The following is a 21756-nucleotide window of genomic DNA, read 5'->3' as shown; positions in this document are numbered from 1 at the left end:
AGATTACCTCCACTTTACAGAGGACGAGCCTTACCTCGTGTCCACGGCCAGCGGAATTTAAGCCAAGGCTCATCAGACCCCAAAGCCTGACTTTTCACCCCAGGGCAGGCCCGACGGTGCCAGAAGGCGAGGCTGCCCCACAGAGCCGGCCTCCTCCGTAACCGCCCCCATTAGTTCTTTGTCTGTGACCTCAGGAGAAAGGCTCTCTGCCTGCACGCTCTGGCCTTTGAGGACTGCCCTCAGCAGCCGGTGGGCCTCAGTTTCCCCGAGGAGGCTGCGGGGGAATCCGCACCTGGCTGTCAACCCCGGGGGGTGGGGGGGGATGGTGGGCGGGGAGAGCGGCGGCACACAAGGAGTTAAGTGCTGGTGAAGCCCACTTTTGCCACACCGAGAGCAGCCTGGTTGATAATTACAGTTCTGAAGTCTCCGGGCTATTCGAATCAGTGCAGCTGCAACCTCTTCAGTGGTAACCCTGAAACCAGACCAACTGGGTTTATTGTGCTGAACCAGTCCTCAGGCCCCTCCCTGATGGTTACAAATTGACAGCAATGGACTTAACAGCCCTCTTCACTACCCCTTTCACTCTCTACCTGGCCGCTCAGTCACCAATTTGAATGACAGATGCCTCCCCTCCCAGCAGCTGCTCCCCAACCCTCCCCTCCACCTCCCCTGTGCCGCGAGGCGGCTCCCCTGTCCCTGCCACGCCAGGGTGAGACTGCCCAAGCACATTTCATCAATATTTAAAATGGAATTAAACCTGCAGCTTTGATTAATGCCTCCCAGATCCCGGCAGTTGTGATTACTATTTTGCAAATTGCGATTGTTGGAATATGTTAATATGATTGTCTGAGAACATCTTCACCTTCTAGGATAATTTTCCCCCTTTTTCGGCAGGACGAGAGGGGGAGAGGAGGGGAAAAAAAGATGGGGAAAAAAACACCCCGCAAACTCTTTAATCAATTGTAAATTATTACCCTCGGCACAATTGCCGGTGGTTCAGAGGAAGGGGAGGGAGATTTCTGGTTTGGTGCATTTATCTTGAAAACTTTTGGCCCCCACTGGCCCAGTAATTCCACCCTGGGATGTTATGGGAATAATCTGTTTGTCTCGGTACTGTTTAGAATCAAGAAAACTGAAATAACCTATGCTTCTAAAAACAAGAGGATGATTACTTTGTTGTATATTCATTCATTTAACAAATAATTTCTAAACACTGACTATGTGCCAGGTATACTGCTAAGTTTGGGGGGCGGGTGGGAGACACCATGTGCCACATGAGAATTTAGCAGCCACTGAAAAAATATGGTTAGGAAGTCTGTATAGCAACATAGGAGGAATGTTTCTGATATTATAATAAAAAAAAAAAGATGGAAGGAGGTAAGAAACAAAATTCCATAGACAGTATAATCTGTGTAAAAATTGTGCACAGAAGAAAAATTAAAAATAATAAATTGAACGTGAATCATGGTCAGCTCTGAGCAGTGGGGCTACAGAGGTTCTTCTGTTTTTGTTATTTCCCAAATCTTTCATTAATGTGTATCTGCAATAGAAAATAAAAATAATCATTGGCTTTTTTCCTACCCTCTAATTTATTGCCTTGGTAATTTCATGCATTTTAGTAAATGAAGCAAAATGTTTCTAGGTTCCTAGAAACACCAATAGGGTTCTTGAATTTCTAAAAAGTAAAAAAATATTGGTAAAAATGCATAAAAGTTGGAGAATAGACAGATCTCCTGCGCAGAAGAATTCCAAACAATTTATGTGGGTAGTCTGCCGTCAAGGAGATGGGGCATAACTCCCTATTCCTTAGATGTGGGCTGCATAGGGATTTCCTTGTAAAAAAGACAGTATAGGAAGGGGGTAAAGAACCAAAAAAAGAGTAACTTTTCAATGGAGAAACCTGACAAACACACCTCATCCAAGTGATCAAGGTCAACATCAGCAGTGATAAGCCCTGTGGATAGTGTATAGCCTTGATATGATGAAAATGGCCCTTACCTCTGTGGTCTTCCTCCCCCAAACCCACAACCCCAGTCAAATCATGTGAAAACCATCAGACAAATTCCAATCAAAGGACATTTTACAAAACACTTGCCCAGTACTCCTCAAAAGTGTCATCGAAAACAAGGAAAGTCTGAGAAACTCTCACAGCCAAGAGGATCCTAAGGTGAAGTGACAACTAAATGTAATGTGGTGTCATGGGTGGGATCCTGGAACAGAAAAGAGACATTAAGGAAAGATGGAGGAAATCTGAATGAAGTATGGGCTTTAGTTATTTTTATTTAGTTAATAAAAATGTATTGATATTAGTTCATTAATTGTGACAGATGCATGGTACAATATAAGATGTTAATAATAGGGACACTGGATGTGGGGTATAGTGGGAACTCTCTGTACTATCTTTTCAATAATTCTGTATATCTGAAATTGTACTAAAATAAAATGTTTATTTTTAAAAATGCCTGAAAATCCAGTGTGCTCTGTAAAAGGTGAGATTATCATGTTCTCCAAGAGGAGTGGAAACCTTTTCACATACCCAACCATCCAAAATAAAGTCCTTCACGCCCTTTCCTCTGTCCTGGGCCCTGCACTTGACAATTTATGATTCTACACAAATATGGAGAACAAACTAGTGGTTACCAGTGGGGAGAGGGAAGGGAGGAGGGGGCCATACAGGGGTGGGGGGGGGAAAGGGGTTATTATGGGATTATATGAAATCATATGTATGAAACTTGAAAATTGTAAAGCACTATAGAACTTAAAGAATCTTTCATTCAATAAAAAAATTTATGAGCCTACACTTACTTGCAGATTTCCTTACATAGTTTTCTCTCCCACTGGGCTGTAAACTTAATGCAGAGACTATGTCTGCCTGTTGACCACTGGACCCAGCGTGCCGTAGGCAACCAACAACTGCTTTGCCAGTTGAAGTCTGGAATAAGTCTGTTGCCTTCTGATTTGTCTTTGATTGCTATCAACAAACATTCCTGACACCTATTTCTTGGCATTCATGTCTCATCTCAAATGTCACTTCTCAGTGATCCCTGATATCCGGTGTTCATTTTATCTCCTTCAGGGCGTATGCCTCTTGCTGCAATTTTCTTGTTTATTTACATGTTGTCTGTCTCCCCATCCACACTACAAGCTCCAATGAAACCAGGGCCTTGTCTGCTTCTTCACTGTGGCATCATCAGACCAGTGTCTGGCACACAGGAGTGCTTAGCCCACATCTGTTGAATGAATGAATGAACAATTAAGTCAACAAGCTCAATCCTGTGGCCAGCCCTGTGCCTGGTCCTGGGGGACAGAGGGGACTGAGACCCAGAGGGTTGACCCAGGCACTCTGTGGCTTAATCTATCTGCTCTTGGGGCACAGAGATTTCTTTATTCTGGTTCTCAAGCTTTGGAAGTGACCTCGCTGCTCCCTGCATCCCCTCCCCTGCTGCCCCCAATGAATCTCACCAGTCACTAGGAGAGCTGGGCTTCTTACAGAGAAGAAAAGGAACTTGCAGCAAGAGAGACCCCGAGTCTGACCACAGGCCACCCAACTGAGAAGCTTTCCCTGTGAAGGCTCCCCACTCCTTCGCCTGGACCTTAAGAACTTTCCAGCCTGCCTCCCTCCCCCGCTGTGAAATGCAGCTACCCTGACGTAACACAGTCGCCCACAGGCATGTGTTCAGTGTCCCTGTGCCTTTGTACAAGCTGCTCCAGGGAGCGGGGGACACCCTTCCTTTCAGGACCTGGTTCAGGTGCAGGGCCTCTCAGAGCTCAAGGGAGGCCCAGGGCACTTCCCATTTCTGGACCTTAGTGAATATAAAAGTGAAGAAAGACCTAAACATGAGTATAACAACTGCAATATATTTTAAACATGTACGTTTGACACATTAATTCTTTCAACACAAACAACCCAATGTAACATGGATGAGTTTTTCTAGGATTTCTGTCAAAGAAGTAGAAATACACAGCACATTAAAGATGGTGTGGTCAGGAAGCAGGGCTGCCTGCATGATCATGGTTTCCTTTCAGGCCTATCACAGCCCCAGCTTCAGGCACCTGATGAATGTGTGTCCCCCTGGCCGTCCTCTGCCACCATGGGCCCTGCCTGGATGTCACCTTCCCTGACCCAGGCTGCGGTCATGGTCATGGTCACCATGATCAATTCACTCTTCAGAGCCCGGCGCAGATCCAGCACTTGAAAAGTATTTAATAAGTATATTAAATATACTTATTTAATATGGATGAATGAATAAAGAAATGTAACTTTGGGGACATAAAAGTAATAAGTTTGCTCTGTGGGATTTAGAAAAAGGGGGAAGAATTTCTTCCCCACCCTCAGCCAACGGAGCTGAGAGGGCAAAGCAGACATGCCAAGGGCGGCGCCAAGGCCAAGGGCGGCGCCAAGGCCACCGGCCGCTGTTTCCTTTCCTGTCTCGAGGCCAAGGACCGAGCAGCCCCACCACATGGGGAGGATGGGTTGTCTGGGCTCACACCTGGGCGCGAGCCACGCTCCGGAAGCTCAAAGCCCTGGCTGGCCTGGGGCCCCACGGTGAGGGTGGGAGGGGCAGGCCCGCACAGGCCACCAAGCAGGGCCCAGGTCACGGAGAGTGTCATTCGTGCAGCCTGCAGGTCGGTGCAGTGCTGGCGGAAGAAGAGTCCTGAAAGTCGGACGGCACATGCAACACTGTTGGCTCCCCTGATGGCTGGCAGGGAGGCGGTGTGGCGCAGTTGTTAAGGGTGCGAGCTTTGGAGCTCGGCCGCCACTAGCTCAGAGACCTTGGGCAGATGGCCTCGCACCTCTCTGGGTGTCATTTCCTCATCTGCGGAGGTGCCTGCCTGGAAGGTTTCCTGGGAGGATCAACTGAGGTCATTCCCGAAAAGTGCTTAGCACAGTGCCTGGGGCGCAGGAAATGCCCAAAACCAAAGAAAGCCAGAAGCTGTCTTTGCAAGATGGGACTTAAGGGCCCCTGCGACTGCACAGCATAGGCTGGAGGGAGTTCAGGGTCCTTTGTGAGCCCTGCCGCCATCTTGCTGGGTGATCTTGGACAAGTCACTGCCCCTCTCTGAGCCGGCTCCTTGTCTGTCTAGTGGGTTTAACCAGACCTCCGGCAGAGGGCAGACTGGGGACTGGCGGGGCTGAACGGCCCTAGGTGGGTACCCAGGAAGTGTGAGCTCAGATCATCATTTCGATGGGCCTTTAATTCCCAAACTGGGTACCTTCAAGGGGGTGTTCTTAAGGAACTCAGCAGCCCTGGAACTTCTGGTTCCCTGTGGGGGCGGAGGGAGGCGCTGGGGAGGTGGAGGTCTTTACACAAGGATCAAGAGCCGCAGCTCAACTAGTGCTTTTATTCAGAGCGAGGGGCAGCTTGGGGCAGGCGAGCACAGAGAGGGCAAACGGGCTGATTCAGGTCATCAGGCACCCGCAGGCCAGATGTCGCTAGCTCATGGCACGCCTTTGGGCCAAGCACACCTGCAGCGCCCACCTGGTGTGCGGGAGCCTTGGGTGGGGACAGGGAAAGGGAGGAGACCAGGTGAGTCAAGGTGTCCAGCCTCGGGAGAGGGGATGAGGGTCACACTGGCCGAGCACCCGGGAAGCACAGGGCTCTGTGGAAAGGGGGCACGTCCGTCCTCTTCTCAGTGAGTAAAAGGCATTGGCCCCAGTCAGGACGAGGAAACCAAGGCTTGGGGTGCGAACCGTCTCCCCACCTCATTCCACCAGCGGGGAGGGGAGGGGCACAGAGTGCTGGTGTGAAGGTCACACTTGATGAGGCTGTGTGTGCATGGGCACAAGTGGGCGTGTTTCCGTCGAAGTGTGGGAATCTACCCAAGTGTGAGCGTGAATGTGTGCAAGCGTGCATCGGTGTGCCGTGAGTGTGTAAGTGGTGAAGAGAGAGTGCGCCCGTATGGGGACCCTCAGCCTGCGTGTGACACGCGGTGTGTGAGCGTCTGAGTCTGTGCGTGTGTGACCAGATGTCAAGGGAGGAGGCGTGCAGCTTGCAGTGACAGCCCGGCGCGCACCCAGAACGCCAGGCCACGCCAGGCTCCAGGGCAGGAGCTCTGCCGTGAGGGCTGCCCTCTCTTCCTGGGGTCGAGGCCAGCGCGCTCTCAGACGGCTCCTGTGTGAACCGTGGCTGGGGCGAGAGGTGCATGGCAAACCTGGCACCCCAGGCTGTGGGCAGGTGCAGTCCCCAGAGCCCGGCCACACCCTCTGTGCAAATGCAGGGGTGAGAGCGGCACCCAATGCCGGGCCATCCCTGTCCCAACTCCTGCAAAGAGGCTTTGAACTTTGCTGGCAGAGGTGTGGCCAGAGGCCAAGGCCACAGCGTCGCCAATATTGACTGACAGGTGGCTGCCCAGGCAGAGCCCACCATCGGGCAGGAAGGGAGGCCCGGGGCTGCTCTTGCTTTCCCTGTAAAGGAGCATCTTCTGGGCTGGGTGGGTGGAGGTCTCCAGGGGGTAGGGGTGGGTGTGGTGAGGCCAGGCTGCTTCACCCACGGGGAACTAGAGGGGCAGGGCCCAGCACCCACAAGCTCGTCAAGGCCTATTCAACTGTAAGAGACATGGGAAAAAATGACTGACTCTGAAACACAGAAAGAGAAACTGCAACACTGAAATTAATAAATGTTATAATTAATGCATAAAGCCTGAATTAATTATTAAATTTAGAAATCAAAACAATGTTATTACACTTGAAATCAATTCGTAGGCTTGGTTTCCTCATTTGTCAAGAATTCTCCAGTGTGTACATGGCTCTCAAGAAATCACAGCCAATTGTTAAAGTCTTGCAGTCACACCATCTACCAAGCAAAGTCTGAAAAATCCTTTCGAAGTTTTAACAGCAAAAAATTACATTTAATATGGGAGCGTGGCTACATTCTGTTTTAATATGTTGAAACCATTGGGTTGAGACCTTCGAGGTCAGACCTAGGGCTGGATCGGGCTGTGACCGGGGGAGGGTGAGTCTGGGCAACGAACATGGTGAGCTGGGATCAGGTCCATGTGCCGGGCACATGCATGTACTTTCCATGCCTGATCTCATGCAATTCTCATACCACCTTTGTTACGTGCACAGTTGGTGTCTCAGGTGGCATTGCAGATGCTCCAGTTGGTGGGTAAAGGGAAAAGTGCCCACGGTCATAATGACCTTTGGGAATCTCTTAGGAAAGCCCCAGACTGGAGAAGGATGTCTCACTAAGTGTCGTACTATTGGGATTCTGACACTATTGGGACAGAGAGTTATTCCTGCTGTTGAGGTCCAGATGCATAGCTGGCCTGTGTTTATGGGCCCTACTGGTAAAAAAAAAAAAATACACATCCTTAAATACTAGCATCAGCCTGTGTGTGGCAAGGTGCTCACACAACAGGAGGTGCACAGGGACGCAGACCAACTGATTCACATCTCCCACACTCACTCCAGAGCAGGTGTGTGCTAAGTAGGGGAGGGTGCAAAGTCACCAACACCATCTATATTGCTATTCTTCTTGTTTCCCTGATTCCCACTTTTATTTTTCAAGCAGTCATAATTGCATTTGTGTTCACTAAAGATGTCTGTGATGCCTGGCCGCTGTACACAGGCAGCGCTGGGAAGCCAAGTGCTGAGGCCAAGGTCACTCGGTTGGCCCTTGCTCTGACCCTCTGCTCCCTTCTGCCTCTGCTCTCCAGCTGCGTGTGGACAATGGACTGACAGGGACGGGCCTGGCACTTGGGCCTGTCCTCCAGGTGGCAGATGCTGGGGGCAGAATTAAGGCTGGGACAGTGGGGATGGCCAGGAGGGATGTTAGGATGTTAAGGACCTACGGAACTCAGACTAGAACTCACTTAATCCTCACAGCAATCTTGCAAAGTCAGTGTTATTATTTTTTAAAGATTTTTTTAAAAAATTAATTAATTAATTAATTTTTGGCTGGGTTGGGCCTCCGCTGCTACACTTGGGCCTTCCTTAGTTGTGTCGAGTGGGGGCCTCCTGTTGCGGTGGCCTCTCTTGTTGAGGAGCACGGGCTCTAGGCGCGCGGGCTTCAGCAGTCACGGCACACGGACTCTAGAGCGCAGGCTCAGCAGTTGTGGCGCTTGGGCTCAGTTGCTCCGCGGCATGTGGGGTCCTCCCAGACCAGGGCTCAGACCCATGTCCCCTGCACTGGCAGACGGACTCCCAACCACTGCACCACCAGGGAAGCCTCAGAGTCAGTGTTATTATCCCGTTTCACAGGGGAGGGCTCTGAGGCTCAGAGAGATGGAGTTATATGTCCCAGCTCACTCAGCTAATAAGGGGGTACAGGCTCATACCCAAGTCTATCTCCAGAGCTGCAGCCCTCAGCCATTACAGACTTCCCTGAAAAATCTTTCTGCAACTACCACGTCTTTACTGTCTGAAGGATTGAAGCTAAGCTCCCTAACCTGGCATTCAAGCCTCTCTCCAGCCCACACTGTGTCCCTCTGCTTTGAATGCCCAGCTCAGACACACTCCTACACACCCATCAAAGCCTACTCTGTCCATCACTGCCTAAGGGAGGCCTTCCTTGACTACTCCTCTGTCTCCCAACACAGTAGTGGGTCTCAGGTGCTCCATCTTGAGTACCCAGGCCCCTGCATCTCTGTGCCTCTGCTCATGTTTTCCTTCCTTTCCAGGCAGCAAAATCCACCTCTCAAACTTTAAAGCCTAGCCAAACACCACCTTTTCCAGAACATCAACTTGACTTGGGACACACTTACCGTTTTCTCTGTGCTCCCCCAGCACACTGTGCTTCTGACTCCTGGCACCAGCAAAGCAGGGCACTCCCGGTTTTTTGGAGAAAGAATCTCATATCTGGGACTTCCCTGGTGGAGCAGTGGTTAAGAATCCGCCTGCCAATGCAGGGGACACGGGTTCGATCCCTGGTCCGGGAAGATCCCACGTGCCGCAGAACAACTAAGCCTATGCGCCACAACTACTGAGCCTGTACTCTGGAGCTTGTGACCCACGACTACTGAACCCACGTGCCCAGAGCCCATGCTCCGTAACAAGAGAAGCCACCACAATGAGAAGCCCGCACACTGCAATGAAGAGTAGCCCCTGCTCACTGGAACTAGAGAAAGCCCGTGCGCAGCAACGAAGACCCAACCCAGTCATAAATAAATAAATAAAATAAATTTATTTTTAAAAAAAGAATCTCAAATCTGATATTCCACATTAAACATTAATATAAACATCATGGAGAATATAGACTTATGTTGGACTTCCTTCCATGTACTTTTTTTATGGTTTCTGTTATGTTACTTTCTGACCTATATTTTGAGGGGCAGGTTCTCTGCAGGTTCTCTGCAGCCTTTTGAACACTTGGGCTCTAGGCTTCCGTCCAGAGAGTGCCCATCCCGGGTCCTGTGACTGTTTATGCATCTCTCCCCACCCCCGACCCTGCACTGGTTTGGGGAGGTGGCAGGCACTGAGGTGGCCCCCAGGTGAGACCCTGGTATCCGCAGGGGATCAGTGAGGGCCCGTGTCTGGAGGGATCCTAGAGGGTCTGAGGCTCCAGATGAATAAGAAATGCTGAGGATGATGGGAACACATCCAGAACAGTGCCAAAGGCGGGCTAGAGAGATCAGGGGACTGCAGGCCTCCAGCCCAGTTTTGAAATTGGCATTAAAAGCAGGTGGGAGGAGGCCAGAGGGCAGCTTGCCAAGGTCACTCTGGCTCCTCCCTTTGGGGCACGGAGTTAAGGAGGCCCCTGCATCTCGACCAGCACTAGTCCCTGGGATATAAAATAATCCCAACTGTTATCTGTGACAGGCCTTAAGCTCCTCATGGGCTGGGCACTGCTCTCACTGCATCCCCTGCATCATCTCAATAACACTCACCACAATCCTGGAAGGAAGGTCATAGTTCCACCCCCACTTGTCAGATGAGGAAACCGAAGCTCAGAGAAGTTAAGAGACTAGCTTGAGATCACACAGCCGGCCAATGGCAGAGCCAGGGTCTGAGGGCAGATCTGGCAGAGTCCCTGGGGCCGGCCTGTAACCCTGCCTGCCTCTCCTGGACCTGAGGTTGAGCAGGGCTCTCAGCCAGCTGCCCTGGGTTCCAGCGTGTGGGCTGAGGAAGCGAGATGAGGCTCCTGCCCCCTGGGCTCTGGCCTCGTATCCACTTCTATTAAAGGAGACGAAACAAACCACGGGGTGCTGGCTCGGGTGGACTCCAGCCACGGAAGGGGAAGCTGTATCCTTTGGATGCTTCCAGGAGGCTGCTGTGGAGGGTGGGGGATGTATTGCTGTCAGAGTCCTGTGGGCACAATGGCTGGAAAGGGAATTTCCAGGGCCTTTGGAATTGGAACTGGGAAAAGAGTCAGGCAGGGGGCGGTTCCCGCAGGTCAGGGAGGGGCGCAAGGCAGGGCAGGCTGTCATTCCTAGAGCAAAAGGGCCTTGACGGGCCGATCCCACCCTCTGTAGGGGAGGGGGGTGGCTTCTGGTGTATGTCTCTGGGGAGAAGAAGGTCCACAGCTTTGCCAGACCCTCAGAGAAGTTCCTATCAGTTCACAGTGTGGCCTCTGGTGTCAGAGACGCCTGGGTTCAAGTCCCGATTCCTCCCTTTAGTAACTGCTCCTGTCAGTAAGTTCTCTGAGGCTCAGTTTCCCCATCTGCCAAATAGGGATAATGATGCATTCCTCAGGGGGCTGGGATGTGGCGAGTCCCTGGCACAGTAAAGGCATTTGATACTATAATTCCCTTCATACCCCTTTTGCTTAAAGCAGATGCCGGGATCTGTGATCCGTGTGGGCATTTTCTTTGGCAGTTACAAGTGTGATATTATCCCTCCACAAAGCCTTCATTATGGTGCTGCTAACAGTACCGCAGATATGGCAGGCATGGCCCTGCGTGCCAGCCTCCAGGTGATTATAACATTTGGGTAAATTGCCTTTTGTCTTGAGGAGAGATGACAGCGGGAGGGGGCGGGGCAGGAGACTTGCTCGGCCATTTTGCAGAAACCACGGGGGAAGCAGGGTGGGGGGCAGCCTGGGTTTGCCGAAGGAGCCCTGGCTGGCGGTGGGAAGGTGGGTCCTGCCCCGGCCCTAACACAGACAGGCTGTGTGGGGTCCGGCACGTCATCCTCCCTCTCTGGGTCTCAGCTTTCTCACCTGTCAGGTGGAGGCAGAGGCTTCAGGATGAGAAGAGTCTTGGTTTGTTGGTGGCATTGAAAGACTCGCGTTCCTTGGCCAGTTTTTGAGCAATAAAGTGGGCAGAGAACTATCTAGGGAAAAAGAACCACTACTGCCATCTTACACTCCTTGGATATTTTTATGTCTCTGGGCCACAAGGAAGGCCCTTGGTTCTTTCTTTCTTTCACTAATAAACTCCAGCTTCTCATTCAGAACCAGCTCAAATGTCATCTTTACCTCTGAGTCAGCTAGACCTGGATTCAAATTCCAGCCCTGCCACCTATTACCCGGGTAACTTTGGGCAAAGCATTTCACCTCACCTCAGTTTCATCATCTATAAAATGGAAATAATAAAGACAACTATTTCCTAGATAAAAGAAAATAAATTATGTAAAGTGCTCAAACCAGCGCCTGGAACATAGAAAGCACTCAGTAAATGGTGGTTATTATTATTACCCTGCTTTTTCACCTGAAATAAACTATGGCTACCTTTGTATATCAATAGGTCCATTCCTTCACTGCCATTTTAATGGCTGCATTGTATTTTATTGTAAGCCTATATCATATATTATCTTTTACTTGGCCGCACCACGCAGCTCGCAGGACCTTAGTTCCCCGACCAGGGATCGAACCCGGGCCCACGGCAGTGAAAGCACTGAGTCCTAACCACTGGACCGCCAGAGAATTCCCGAGGCTATATCATATATTATTGAATGAGTTCCCTCCTGCTGGACATTTGGGATGTTTTTAGTTTTCAACTGTTTAAATAATACCAGAAAAACTTTAGAAGGCCAAGTGGTCTTTCACTTCTAGCTGCTCACTCTGCAGCTTTGTAAAGTTGGGTGGGGAGCAGATAAACACCAATGTCTGGGAGCTCCATGCCCAGGCCTCTGTGGACAGACAGTCTTGGAGTTGGCTGGGCAAAGTGGAAAGAGGCAAATCTCTGGAGGCAGATGAGCCCAAGTGTGGATCCCAGTTCCTGCCAAATTTTCTGGGGAAATTCTTTAACTTCACCGAACCTCAGTTTCCTCATTTGTCAAACAGGGATCATGCGAATACACCCCTCCCCTGTAGTTGAGTGCCCGGTGCAGGGTCAAGGCTCAGTCAGTGCCACCTGTCACCCCACCCCCCTATCATCTTCATCCTCTCCTGGTGGAGCCAGCTGTCACCTCCAAAAGACTCCGGATCACCCAGGCCAGGTCACTCTTTGGACCCCGATTCACACCCCTGCTTCTTCCCATCGTCCTTTTACCCGAGCATACATTCAAACGAGGGTCGTGATCTTGATTTTAAATTCTGTCTGAAACCTACAGGTTCAAACGCAAAGGGGCCCTCTCTGCAAATAATCACTGGTATGCGATATTTTTAAGAAGCCCAAGCCATTGTTTCTGATTGAAGGAAAGTTGGTGCTATTTTGAAGAGGAGCACGATTAAGCGGTGGCGTTCTCTCTAACCGTTGGGAATTATACGCTGTTTGAAAGATTTGTGAGCTCTAGGACATTTGCCAGATGTGCTTGATTCGACATTTCAGACAACAAAGGGGATAATGTTGGCGGGAATCTTGACAGCATTTCTGATGATCAGGATATTCTTTGAGGATGGTACTGAGACCTTTCGGGGAGGAATTTCAGCTTTTACATAAACTAATTTGGGATGCTCACTCTCTGTCTTCCACAAAGCAAATTTAGTTCATTGTTAGTTGTATATGTTAAAATGGTTACGAGCGTTTTTTCCTTTGAATATTAATAATGTGCCTTTCATCTGAGACACGCGCATGGGGTGTCATTAATTGCAGGGAGGGAGGAAGGCTTAGTGGTGCAGTTATTTTGCAAATGATTCCTGATAGTAACGTTGAGGCAAGCAACAGCTACTCGAAGAGATGTACACACTGCCAGCACGGCTCAGGCGCATCCCTCCTGAGAGGAACGAAAGGGGAGAGTAGGAGGGCTAAGGGTTAGAGTTAATCTCCCAATTTCCCAGTATGTTAAAGGTAACTATCCCAAATGTCTTCCAATGCTTCCCTACTGGCCCACAGTCTGTAAAGGACCCTTTATAAAAAAGGTAGCATCTCATTTGGGGGCTGTGGTGTTCCTGTCTCAAGACTCTCAGATGGACATTTTCATTCATTTAGAGCATCACTGAGCTCCCCCGCTGGTACCAGGAACTGCGCTTGGTGCAGGAGCACCTGTGAATGAGACACAGCCCTGTCTGGGAGCGGAGATGCCGAGTAAAGAATAAGCTAGGACAGGGACTTCCCTGGTGGTGCAGTGGTTAAGAATCCGCCTGCTGATGCAGGGGACACGGGTTCGGGCCCTGGTCCGGGAAGATCCCACATGCTGCGGAGCAACTAAGCCAGTGCGCCACAGCTACTGAGCCTGAGCTCTAGAGCCCGCGAGCCACAAGTACTGAGCCCGTGTGCCACAACTACTGAGCCTGCACTCTAGAGCCCACGAGCCATGACTACTGAGCCCATGTGCCACAGCTACTGAAGCCCGCGCGCCTAGAGCCCGTGCTCTGCAACAACAGGAGCCACCGCGATGAGAAGCCCGCGCACCGCGACGCAGAGTCGTAGCCAAAAATAAATAAATGAATTAAAATATATATACAAAAAGAAAGAATAAGCTAGGACACAAAGTTGGCAAGAAGAAGGAAAAGAAGAGGGTTTGGGCAGAGTTGGGTTCCACTCGACTCTGATGCCAGCTGTGTGACTGGGAGCAAGTTATTAACCTATTTGAGTCCAGATCTTCTCATTGCAAACTCTGGCTCCTGAAAATTCCCCACTTGGGATGCTGGGAAGAGCAGAGATCAGCAGGTAAGGCACTTAGCGAAGGTCTGGTAAGGAGCCTCCCCAGCTTCGTGACCCTGAGCTGTGGATGGGCAGGTGAAGCTGCATACCATTCTTCCGGGCTTGCAGGTGAACCATGGCCTTCTGTTGTGTGCTGAGCATGGAGAGATGAGGACTGTGATGGGGGGGAGAGAGGGGGAGGGGCATTCTCAGCAGCGGGGGAACATACGATGTGAGGATAGAGCCATGTCGATCGATGGAGGGCAGCTAGTCTGCTTGGGCTGGACCATGGGGTGGGAAGAGACAGGGGGGGTGAAAGGTAGACTGGCACTCTGAACCCCGTAATCAAGTCTCCAGACCCCGGAGTTTCAGCAGGATTTCATTTCCCCAGCAAAACCCTGAGGAGGCAGAGAGACCTAGCACGTCCAATCACATGTCCCCTCAGAGCCTTCCCCTCTCTCAAACACCTAGAGAAATCTTAACAAACCCCAGGGCTTACTCTCCTCTCTCTCCCCCAGCCTGAGTCAGTAATCAGTACAGTGATAACAGCCTCAACTACCGATCACCGGACACGTGCCTTGAGCTGGGTGCTGTGCTATGTACTTTGCTTACTTAACTCCATCTTTTCTAACCACAATTCCTCCAGATTAAGTACTACTATAACGCTCATTCTACAGATGAGGAAACAGCTCCAAGAGGAGACAAGAAGTAAGCTACCCATGGCCACCTAGCTGGCCAGTGGTGGATCCGGGACCAGAGGACAGCCGGATGTGTGTATTCTAGGTCCTGGGCATTTCTCCGCCACACCACGCTGTCTCTCTGACCTCTTCCCGCTCTCAAGCCTCCTGCGGGAGGGCGCTCCTAACTCAGTCTCTGTTTTCTTTTGTGTCTGCTGTCTTAATTGCAATATTGCCTACACGGAGTTGCTGTCTTTTGTGGTTTTATGGTCCCAACAGAGGCAGCATCAGAGTGGAGTGGAAAGACCACAGGACTTGTAGGAAGATGGGAGTGGGTTAGAATTCCAGCTTCACCATCACCAGTCTGTCATTCCTCACTCCCTGACCTGGATTCCTCATCTCAGGACACACCCATTCCCAGCTCACAGGATGCATGTAGAGTCCCAGGAGATGCAGGGGTCATAAGCTCAAAGGCTTTAAGGGGGGTACCTTAAAGAAATGACAGATGCTGGGAATTCCCTGGCGGTCCAGTGGTTAGGACTCGGTGCTTTCACTGTGTGGGCCGGGGTTCAATCTCTGGTTGGGGAACTAAGATCCTGCAAGGTGCGGCATGGTGTGATCCACCCCCGCCCCGGGACAAACAATGACAGGTGCTAATGAGGGTCAGACAGCAGGGAGTGGTGGAAACCTGGGCAGTGCTTGCCCCCTGTTGGTGCCCAAACCCATGCCGTTTCAAACAAGGGGCCAGCCAAACAAAAATTCTGGCTCGAGAGCCACTGGTTTGAGATCTCTAATGCTTAAGCTTTACAGACTTGGAGGTGCAGAGAAATATAATGCTTATATTTATTATTGAAAATAAGTTGTCTATTATGTGCCGGGGACTGAATTTTGTATAATTTGTTGAAGAATCTGAGGGACTTGTAGGCAGGTCCTCTGCCCGCCTGCCTGCTTTTCTTTCACAAACGTTGAATCATCTCCAACTTGTGGGACCCGTGTGAGGTGCAGAACACCCAGGGCTGAATCAGACACAGACACACGGTCCCCGCCCTCAAGAAGCTCTTAGTCTAGTGGGGAAGACAGGCAAATAGAGAGTCTTCTACTGTCATGGGCTAAGTGCTGTGAGGCTTGTGGGAGCACAGCGGAGGGACATCTCACACAGACAGGATGGAGGGAGGCCGGGGGGCGGGGAGGGAGGGGTTGGTCAGGGAAGGCTGCCTAGAACAATGGTCCTGACCCTTAAGAAGGTTGTGAAATCAATTTAGTGCATAGCAACCATCATTTTAAAAAACGGAATAGAAAATATGGACTTCTCTGGGTGTCCAGTTGTTGCGACTCCGCGGTTCCAATGCAGGGGGTGCCGGTTCGATCCCTGGTTAGGGAACTAAGATCCCACATGCTGCATGTAATACAAAAAAAAACAACAACAAAAAACTGAATAGAAACTATCATAGCACATCTCATGTAAGAATACATACGTGAGTGTGAGTCTGTGTGTGTTCTGGGTCATGATGTAAATCATTCCTGATACGAGCCAAGGTCCAATGGTTTGAGAGCCACAGTTTGAGAGGATTCTTGCCCGCCCTGCTCCCCAAAGCCTAGCGCACTGCAGGCACTCAAAGGCTTCTGGATGAGCGGACGGATGGATTTCAACTCTCGCAATGATCCGGCAGTACGTACTGTCCTTTCCAGTTAAGAAAGGCACACTTGGAAACCCAAGTCTAGCAAACCTGGATCTGTCAAGCGTGCTCACAGCCTAGCAATTTGTAGCTTAGCCGTCCAGGGCTTTCTCTCTGCCCAGGGGGAAAGGAAGCCAGCCCAAGGTGGGTGAGGGGCCGAGGCAGTTCCGAGCGAAAGGCGACCCTTCTGCTGGTGCCCCAGCCTGTGACCTCCTATAAAGCAGCATCCCCGGCTCTGACCCACCTAGGTGGCACGTGCCTCATAATAGCAGTGGCTTAGGCCACTGTGTTTACTCTGGGATGGCCTCAGTCACCCGCCTCAGGCCCACGCGGCCAGCAGTCCTCAGCCTCCAGGATGCCGACAGGAAGCACCGTTTACGGGGCAGATTGGGATGCAGGGGAGAAAGGGTCCCGGGGGAAAACAGAAGATGGACAGAAGGCCACATCAGTCCCTGGAGGGTGAGATGAGTCAAGGGTAATGACGAGGTGGCTACTAACAGAGACCCCTTTTTAGTGGTTTTCAGGACACTCCGAACTTGATCTGCCCTATAGTATCAGGACCAAAATACCCTTCCTCCTCCATCATAGGCTCTCAAGGTTAGAAGTGGCCTAGAAATCATCCAGTTCAACCGTCTCATTTTGCAGATGGAGAGAAAGGGGCCCAGAGAGGGAAGGCACTGGCCCAGCGTCAGCCAGCAGGCAGCCTGGAACCTGGGGACCGTGGCCCTTCAGATGCCCCTCTCTTGCCATCTTGCTGGAAGGATCTCCCATTTCCTATCCTTTGGCCTCTTTTCTAACGTAACAAGAGAAATCTTTCTAATGGACAAATCAGTTACTATTCCACTCGCCTAAAACCCTCCCTTACTCCCCCACAGCCCTCAGGTGAAAAGGCACCTGTGATCTTTCCTCCGGCCCTCTTGGGCCTCCTCTCCTGCTTTTTCCCCTGACGTATTGGTGTCTCACGCTCCTGAGCGACCTGTAGCCTCTTAGATGTGCAGCGCTCTCCCCCATCTCTAATCCTTTGCACATCCTGTTCCCTCTGCCTTTAACACTCTTCCCAACGCTGATGCACTTGCCTGCCCTGATTTAGGTTTCACATTAGATCTTGCTTTTCCCAGAAAACCTCCCTGGCCTGCTGGCCTCCAGGCTTTGGGATCCGCACGAGGTTCTTTTGCAGCAACTCTGAACTGTCACGATCCATTTCACTGTCACTTCCTCTTGCTGCCTGAGAGCCTCTAGGATGCCACTGTCACCTTCATGCCTAACACAGAGCCCGACCCATAGCAACTGGTCAATAAATATTTGTCGCCCAAACAATAATCAGTGTCTGCCCTTCTAAGAATGGCCTTCCCTTCCCTGATGCAGTTTTTTAAAAGACTTAATTTTTTAGAGCAGTTTTAGGTTCACAATAAAATTGAGAGGCAGGTACAGAGATTGCCCATATATTCCCTGCCCCACACATGCACGGTCTCCCCCATTATGAACATCGCCCACCAGATGGTACATTTGTTACCATTAATGAACCTACATGGACACGTCATAATCACCCAAAGTCCTTAGTCGACATTAGGGTTCACTCTTCGTGTTGTATATTCTATGGGTTTGGACAGATGTATAATAACACGTATCCATCATCATAGTAACATCTATAGTATTTTCACTGCCCTAAAATCCTCTGTGCATCCCCAAGATGCATTTTAAAGTTTATCATCAAGCATGGCTTTTGCCCACAGGATTCTGGGAACCACAATTTCTGATTCCCCAGTCACACCATGCATATTCATGCCTCTGTGTCTTTGCCCATGCTGTTCCCTGTGCCTGGAATGCCCTTACCCAACGATCCTGTTTATGAAACCCCTACTCATCCTTTAAGACCCATCACTTAGGGGATTCCCTGGTGGTCCAGTGGTTAGGACTCTGCACTTCCACTGCAGGGGGCACGGGTTTGATCCCTAGTCGGGGAACTAAGATCCCACATGCCATGTGGCGCGGCCAAAAAAAAGACCTATCATTTCTGGGACCTTTTTCCTGACTGACACCCTCCACCCCAGACAGGTGATCAATTCCCCCCCCCATCCCCCCCCCATTCTCCAGGGCTTCCCCCCACCAGGGCCCACATCACATGATATTGTGATTTTATTTTTCTGTATCTGTCTTCTCCACTAGTCTGTGAACCCGCACAGGACCAGCATGTCCTCTCAGTGAGGCAAGACTGGAATACAATTCAAATGTAGAAAACTGAAAATGCATCAGTTGTATTGTACAACAACTGAAGAAAGATTATGCTAACACAGAATTCCCCAAAACACTAGTGCCATAAAAATTCTCCCTGCTGCCCCATCTCCCAACTAATTTTATGGTCAAATAATTTTAGGAAACGCTGTAACTATATCTCTCTGGTAGAGATTCACAGTCCACACTCATTCCTTAATTTATTTTTTTCATATACAGCTAATGAGCGCCTAATACGTGCCTGGGTCTGTGCTTGCTGCTGGAGCTGCAGCAGTGTGCCTGCTTTGAAGAAAAAGTTTTGCTTCCTTTCTCCTGTAACTTTGAACTTTACTGGTTCAGAGGCCTTAGTTCTCAAGGAGAAATGGTCCCACCAAGTGATACAACAATGGTTCGATTGAACTGGAAGTGGAAACAGCCACCTAGCCATTTTCGCACCTTATGCCACTGAAACAACAGGCAAAGGAGGGGAATACATTTCTGGCTGGAGTGAGGGATCTCGACTGCCAGGTGGAAATTGGGCTGCTGTTACTGGGGAAGGGAGACGCTGTATGGAACCCAAGGGGGTTCTCTAGGGCACTTCTTAGTACTTCCACTGCCAATAGTAAAAATGAATGCAAAACTAAACCAACCAACGAAACAACCAAAAAAGGCAGGACCAGTAAGGATTCAGACCCCTCAAGAATGAAGGTTTGGGTCGCCCTACCTGTTAAAAAACCAGACCAACTGAAATGTGAGCAGAAAGCAAATGGAACATGGAATTTATAATAGAAAAAGGAATTCATAAGTATTAACTACAGCCTCACGACCAGTTATAGAAAGAGGACTGTATCAATGATACAGTGTTTCTTCCTTGCTTGTATGTTTATGTATAACGGTATCTATATCATTTATCTATCTACATATTTGCTTTTATTAACTAATTTTTTTTCTCTTCTTTCCTCTTTTCCCCTTAATATTTTATAGGAAGATTCTTGGCAGTGGCGTGTAGGTTGTAGATTAGGCAAGACTGTCAAGGGATAACATCACTCAAAGATGGAGGCGACGTCTACTGGGTTTAAGGTCTCCCCTCTCCGAGGAGGTGGTGAGAGCATCTTTGTATTAGTAGGAAGGACAGTTGCGACTTGTAATACAAAAGAGCACAAATGCGTTATCTCTGCAGCAGAGAAGACTGTGTTTGGATGCCGAGCAGCAAAAAGCAGTTGATGGGGCCAGTTATGAAGGTACTGACGCTCAACTCCAAACCCACCTTTCTGCACTCTGCTTGGCGATGCTGGGACTGGGACCACGTGGAGGACACTTCTCCTTTGCCAGCTGGCCTCCAGTCAGGTGCTTCAAGGCAGACAGAGGGGGAGGGGACACGCTCCTTCCTGTTTTGCTTGCTGTCCTGGTCGGTGTCTCAGCAGTGGCCTTTCACTTCCAGTTTCCAGCCTTCCCCACACTCCTAGAATCGGCGTCATTGTGCTCTCTCTCCAGAGGCCCTCCTGGGCAGTGCCCCCTCCTCACAAGTCTGGGATGCAGCTCCTGGTTGGGGGGGCCTCTATCAATCTACATTCTAATAACCCAATCTCTTGCTTCCCCCCCGCCCCAGTTTTGAGGGGGTAGTTGCTTCCCGCAGTTACTTTCTCTGTCACCTCAATGTCTTCCTTTTGATTTTTCAGCTCTCCAATACTTACTTAACCAATTTCCTGATATTAAATCCTTTGTTTTTCTGACTGGACACTGGACAGGTACAGGTGGAGACAAGACAGACAGAGTCCCTGCTCTCAGGGACCTTACCATTTAGTGGGAGAGGCAGACAGTAAGCAATTCATTACACAAGTGAGTATTTAATTACAGTTGAAATAAGTGCTAGGAAGGAAAACTACAAAGTATACCAGCACCTAAAAGGTCCTGAGAAGCCCTTCAGTAAGTAAAACTGTTTAGTATTACTAACTCAGTATCTCCTTAGTTGATTTGATCAAGAAACTTCATGGGAGCCTATTTATATCCAGCAGAACTAGTGTTCTATATAGTACATTCTGTTAATGGAAGATGAGAAGTCAGAGAAAAGTGCCAAGGACTTGGAATACAAGCATTTGCCATGTCCCCCCAGCAGCACCCAGTGGGCGAGGGGTATCTCAGCTCCAGGATTCAGCCACGACATCAGCTGATGATTCCCTTTGCGCTTATTCCAGCACCACGACGCAACTTTCTGATCATCATTGAATTACTGAGTAAATTTCCCTACAGGGAGTGGAAACTCTCAGCAGCCAACCCAGGCCTTCTGGTCTACCTGGCAGTTTCTTTCTCATTACACAGTAGGGTTTCTTGACCTGGGTCTTTAGGGGAACCATCAACCCCTTAAGACTATATGCAAAATGCATATGTGTGTGTGTGTGTGTGTGTGTGTGTACACATATATATTTGTGTGTGTGCATATGTGGGCATTTTCCTACGAAGAGGGTCCATAGTTTTGGTTATTCCTAGTGGGACTATGGCTGTAGAAGAGAGAAGGGTTAGGAATCACGGTGTTAAAGGAAAATGTTCTTGTTCTTATTTGTACATTGACCTCTTGCAAGTTTGGTCACTGTAAGTCAGTCCTTCTCAGTCTGATCAGCTTGTGTTCACTCACCAAACTGAGGTTCTGGATCTTCCAAGGTACTCCCCAGGCTGAGGGGCCAGCAGTCATCTTGGACCACATGGCATCACTCACTTTCCAGGCCTTTACCTGTGCTGGTTCCTCTGGCTGAAAAACCTGTCCCCACCCCCTAGGGTCAACTCCGCATCATGTTTTGGGTCTCGGGTTAGCTATTTCCTTCTTGAATCCTTCTCGGAATTTCCAGTTCTGGATTAGATAGTACTTCTTTGTGCTCCCACAGCACCACTCCCACCTCTCTGGGACCCCATTCCCATCTCCACTACCCCCCACCACCATTTAGGGCCATGTTTTTCCCTTTCATTATGCTTATTCCATGATGCAATTAACCGTTCATAGTACTTGTCTGCTATTTGCCAAACGTAAGCTCCACGAGGAAGGGGTTTGTGGCTAGCTTTGGTGCCCAGACCAAGCAGAGCGTCTAGCATACAGCAGGCACTTACTAGCTGCAGGGAAGCATGCAAAGATAAGTACTTGAATCCTTTCCATGCTACACTTATGTGCTGTCACAGTTAGACCATTAATGTCCTCTGCCCTACTCTGTGACCATGTATAGACTTGTCAGCCATGAGAATTCCGAAGAGTGAAACATTCAGACAATCAATTTTTGTCAATTTTTGGACAATCAATG

The 21756-nt window shown here is 49.8% G+C and overlaps 1 protein-coding gene across 1 annotated transcript in view; it reads right to left on the bottom strand.

Moving 5' to 3' along the window:
* The window catches only part of MORN5 (MORN repeat containing 5), a gene marked incomplete at its 5' end in the record, with an annotated part of 33497 nt that overhangs the window by 1907 nt on the left and 9834 nt on the right, over nucleotides 1-21756 (bottom strand). The window lies entirely within an intron of this gene.

This window comes from Stenella coeruleoalba (assembly GCF_951394435.1).
Source record: "Stenella coeruleoalba genome assembly, chromosome: 7".
Taxonomy (NCBI): domain Eukaryota; kingdom Metazoa; phylum Chordata; class Mammalia; order Artiodactyla; family Delphinidae; genus Stenella; species Stenella coeruleoalba.
This window is presented reverse-complemented; position numbering and strand designations above follow the sequence as displayed.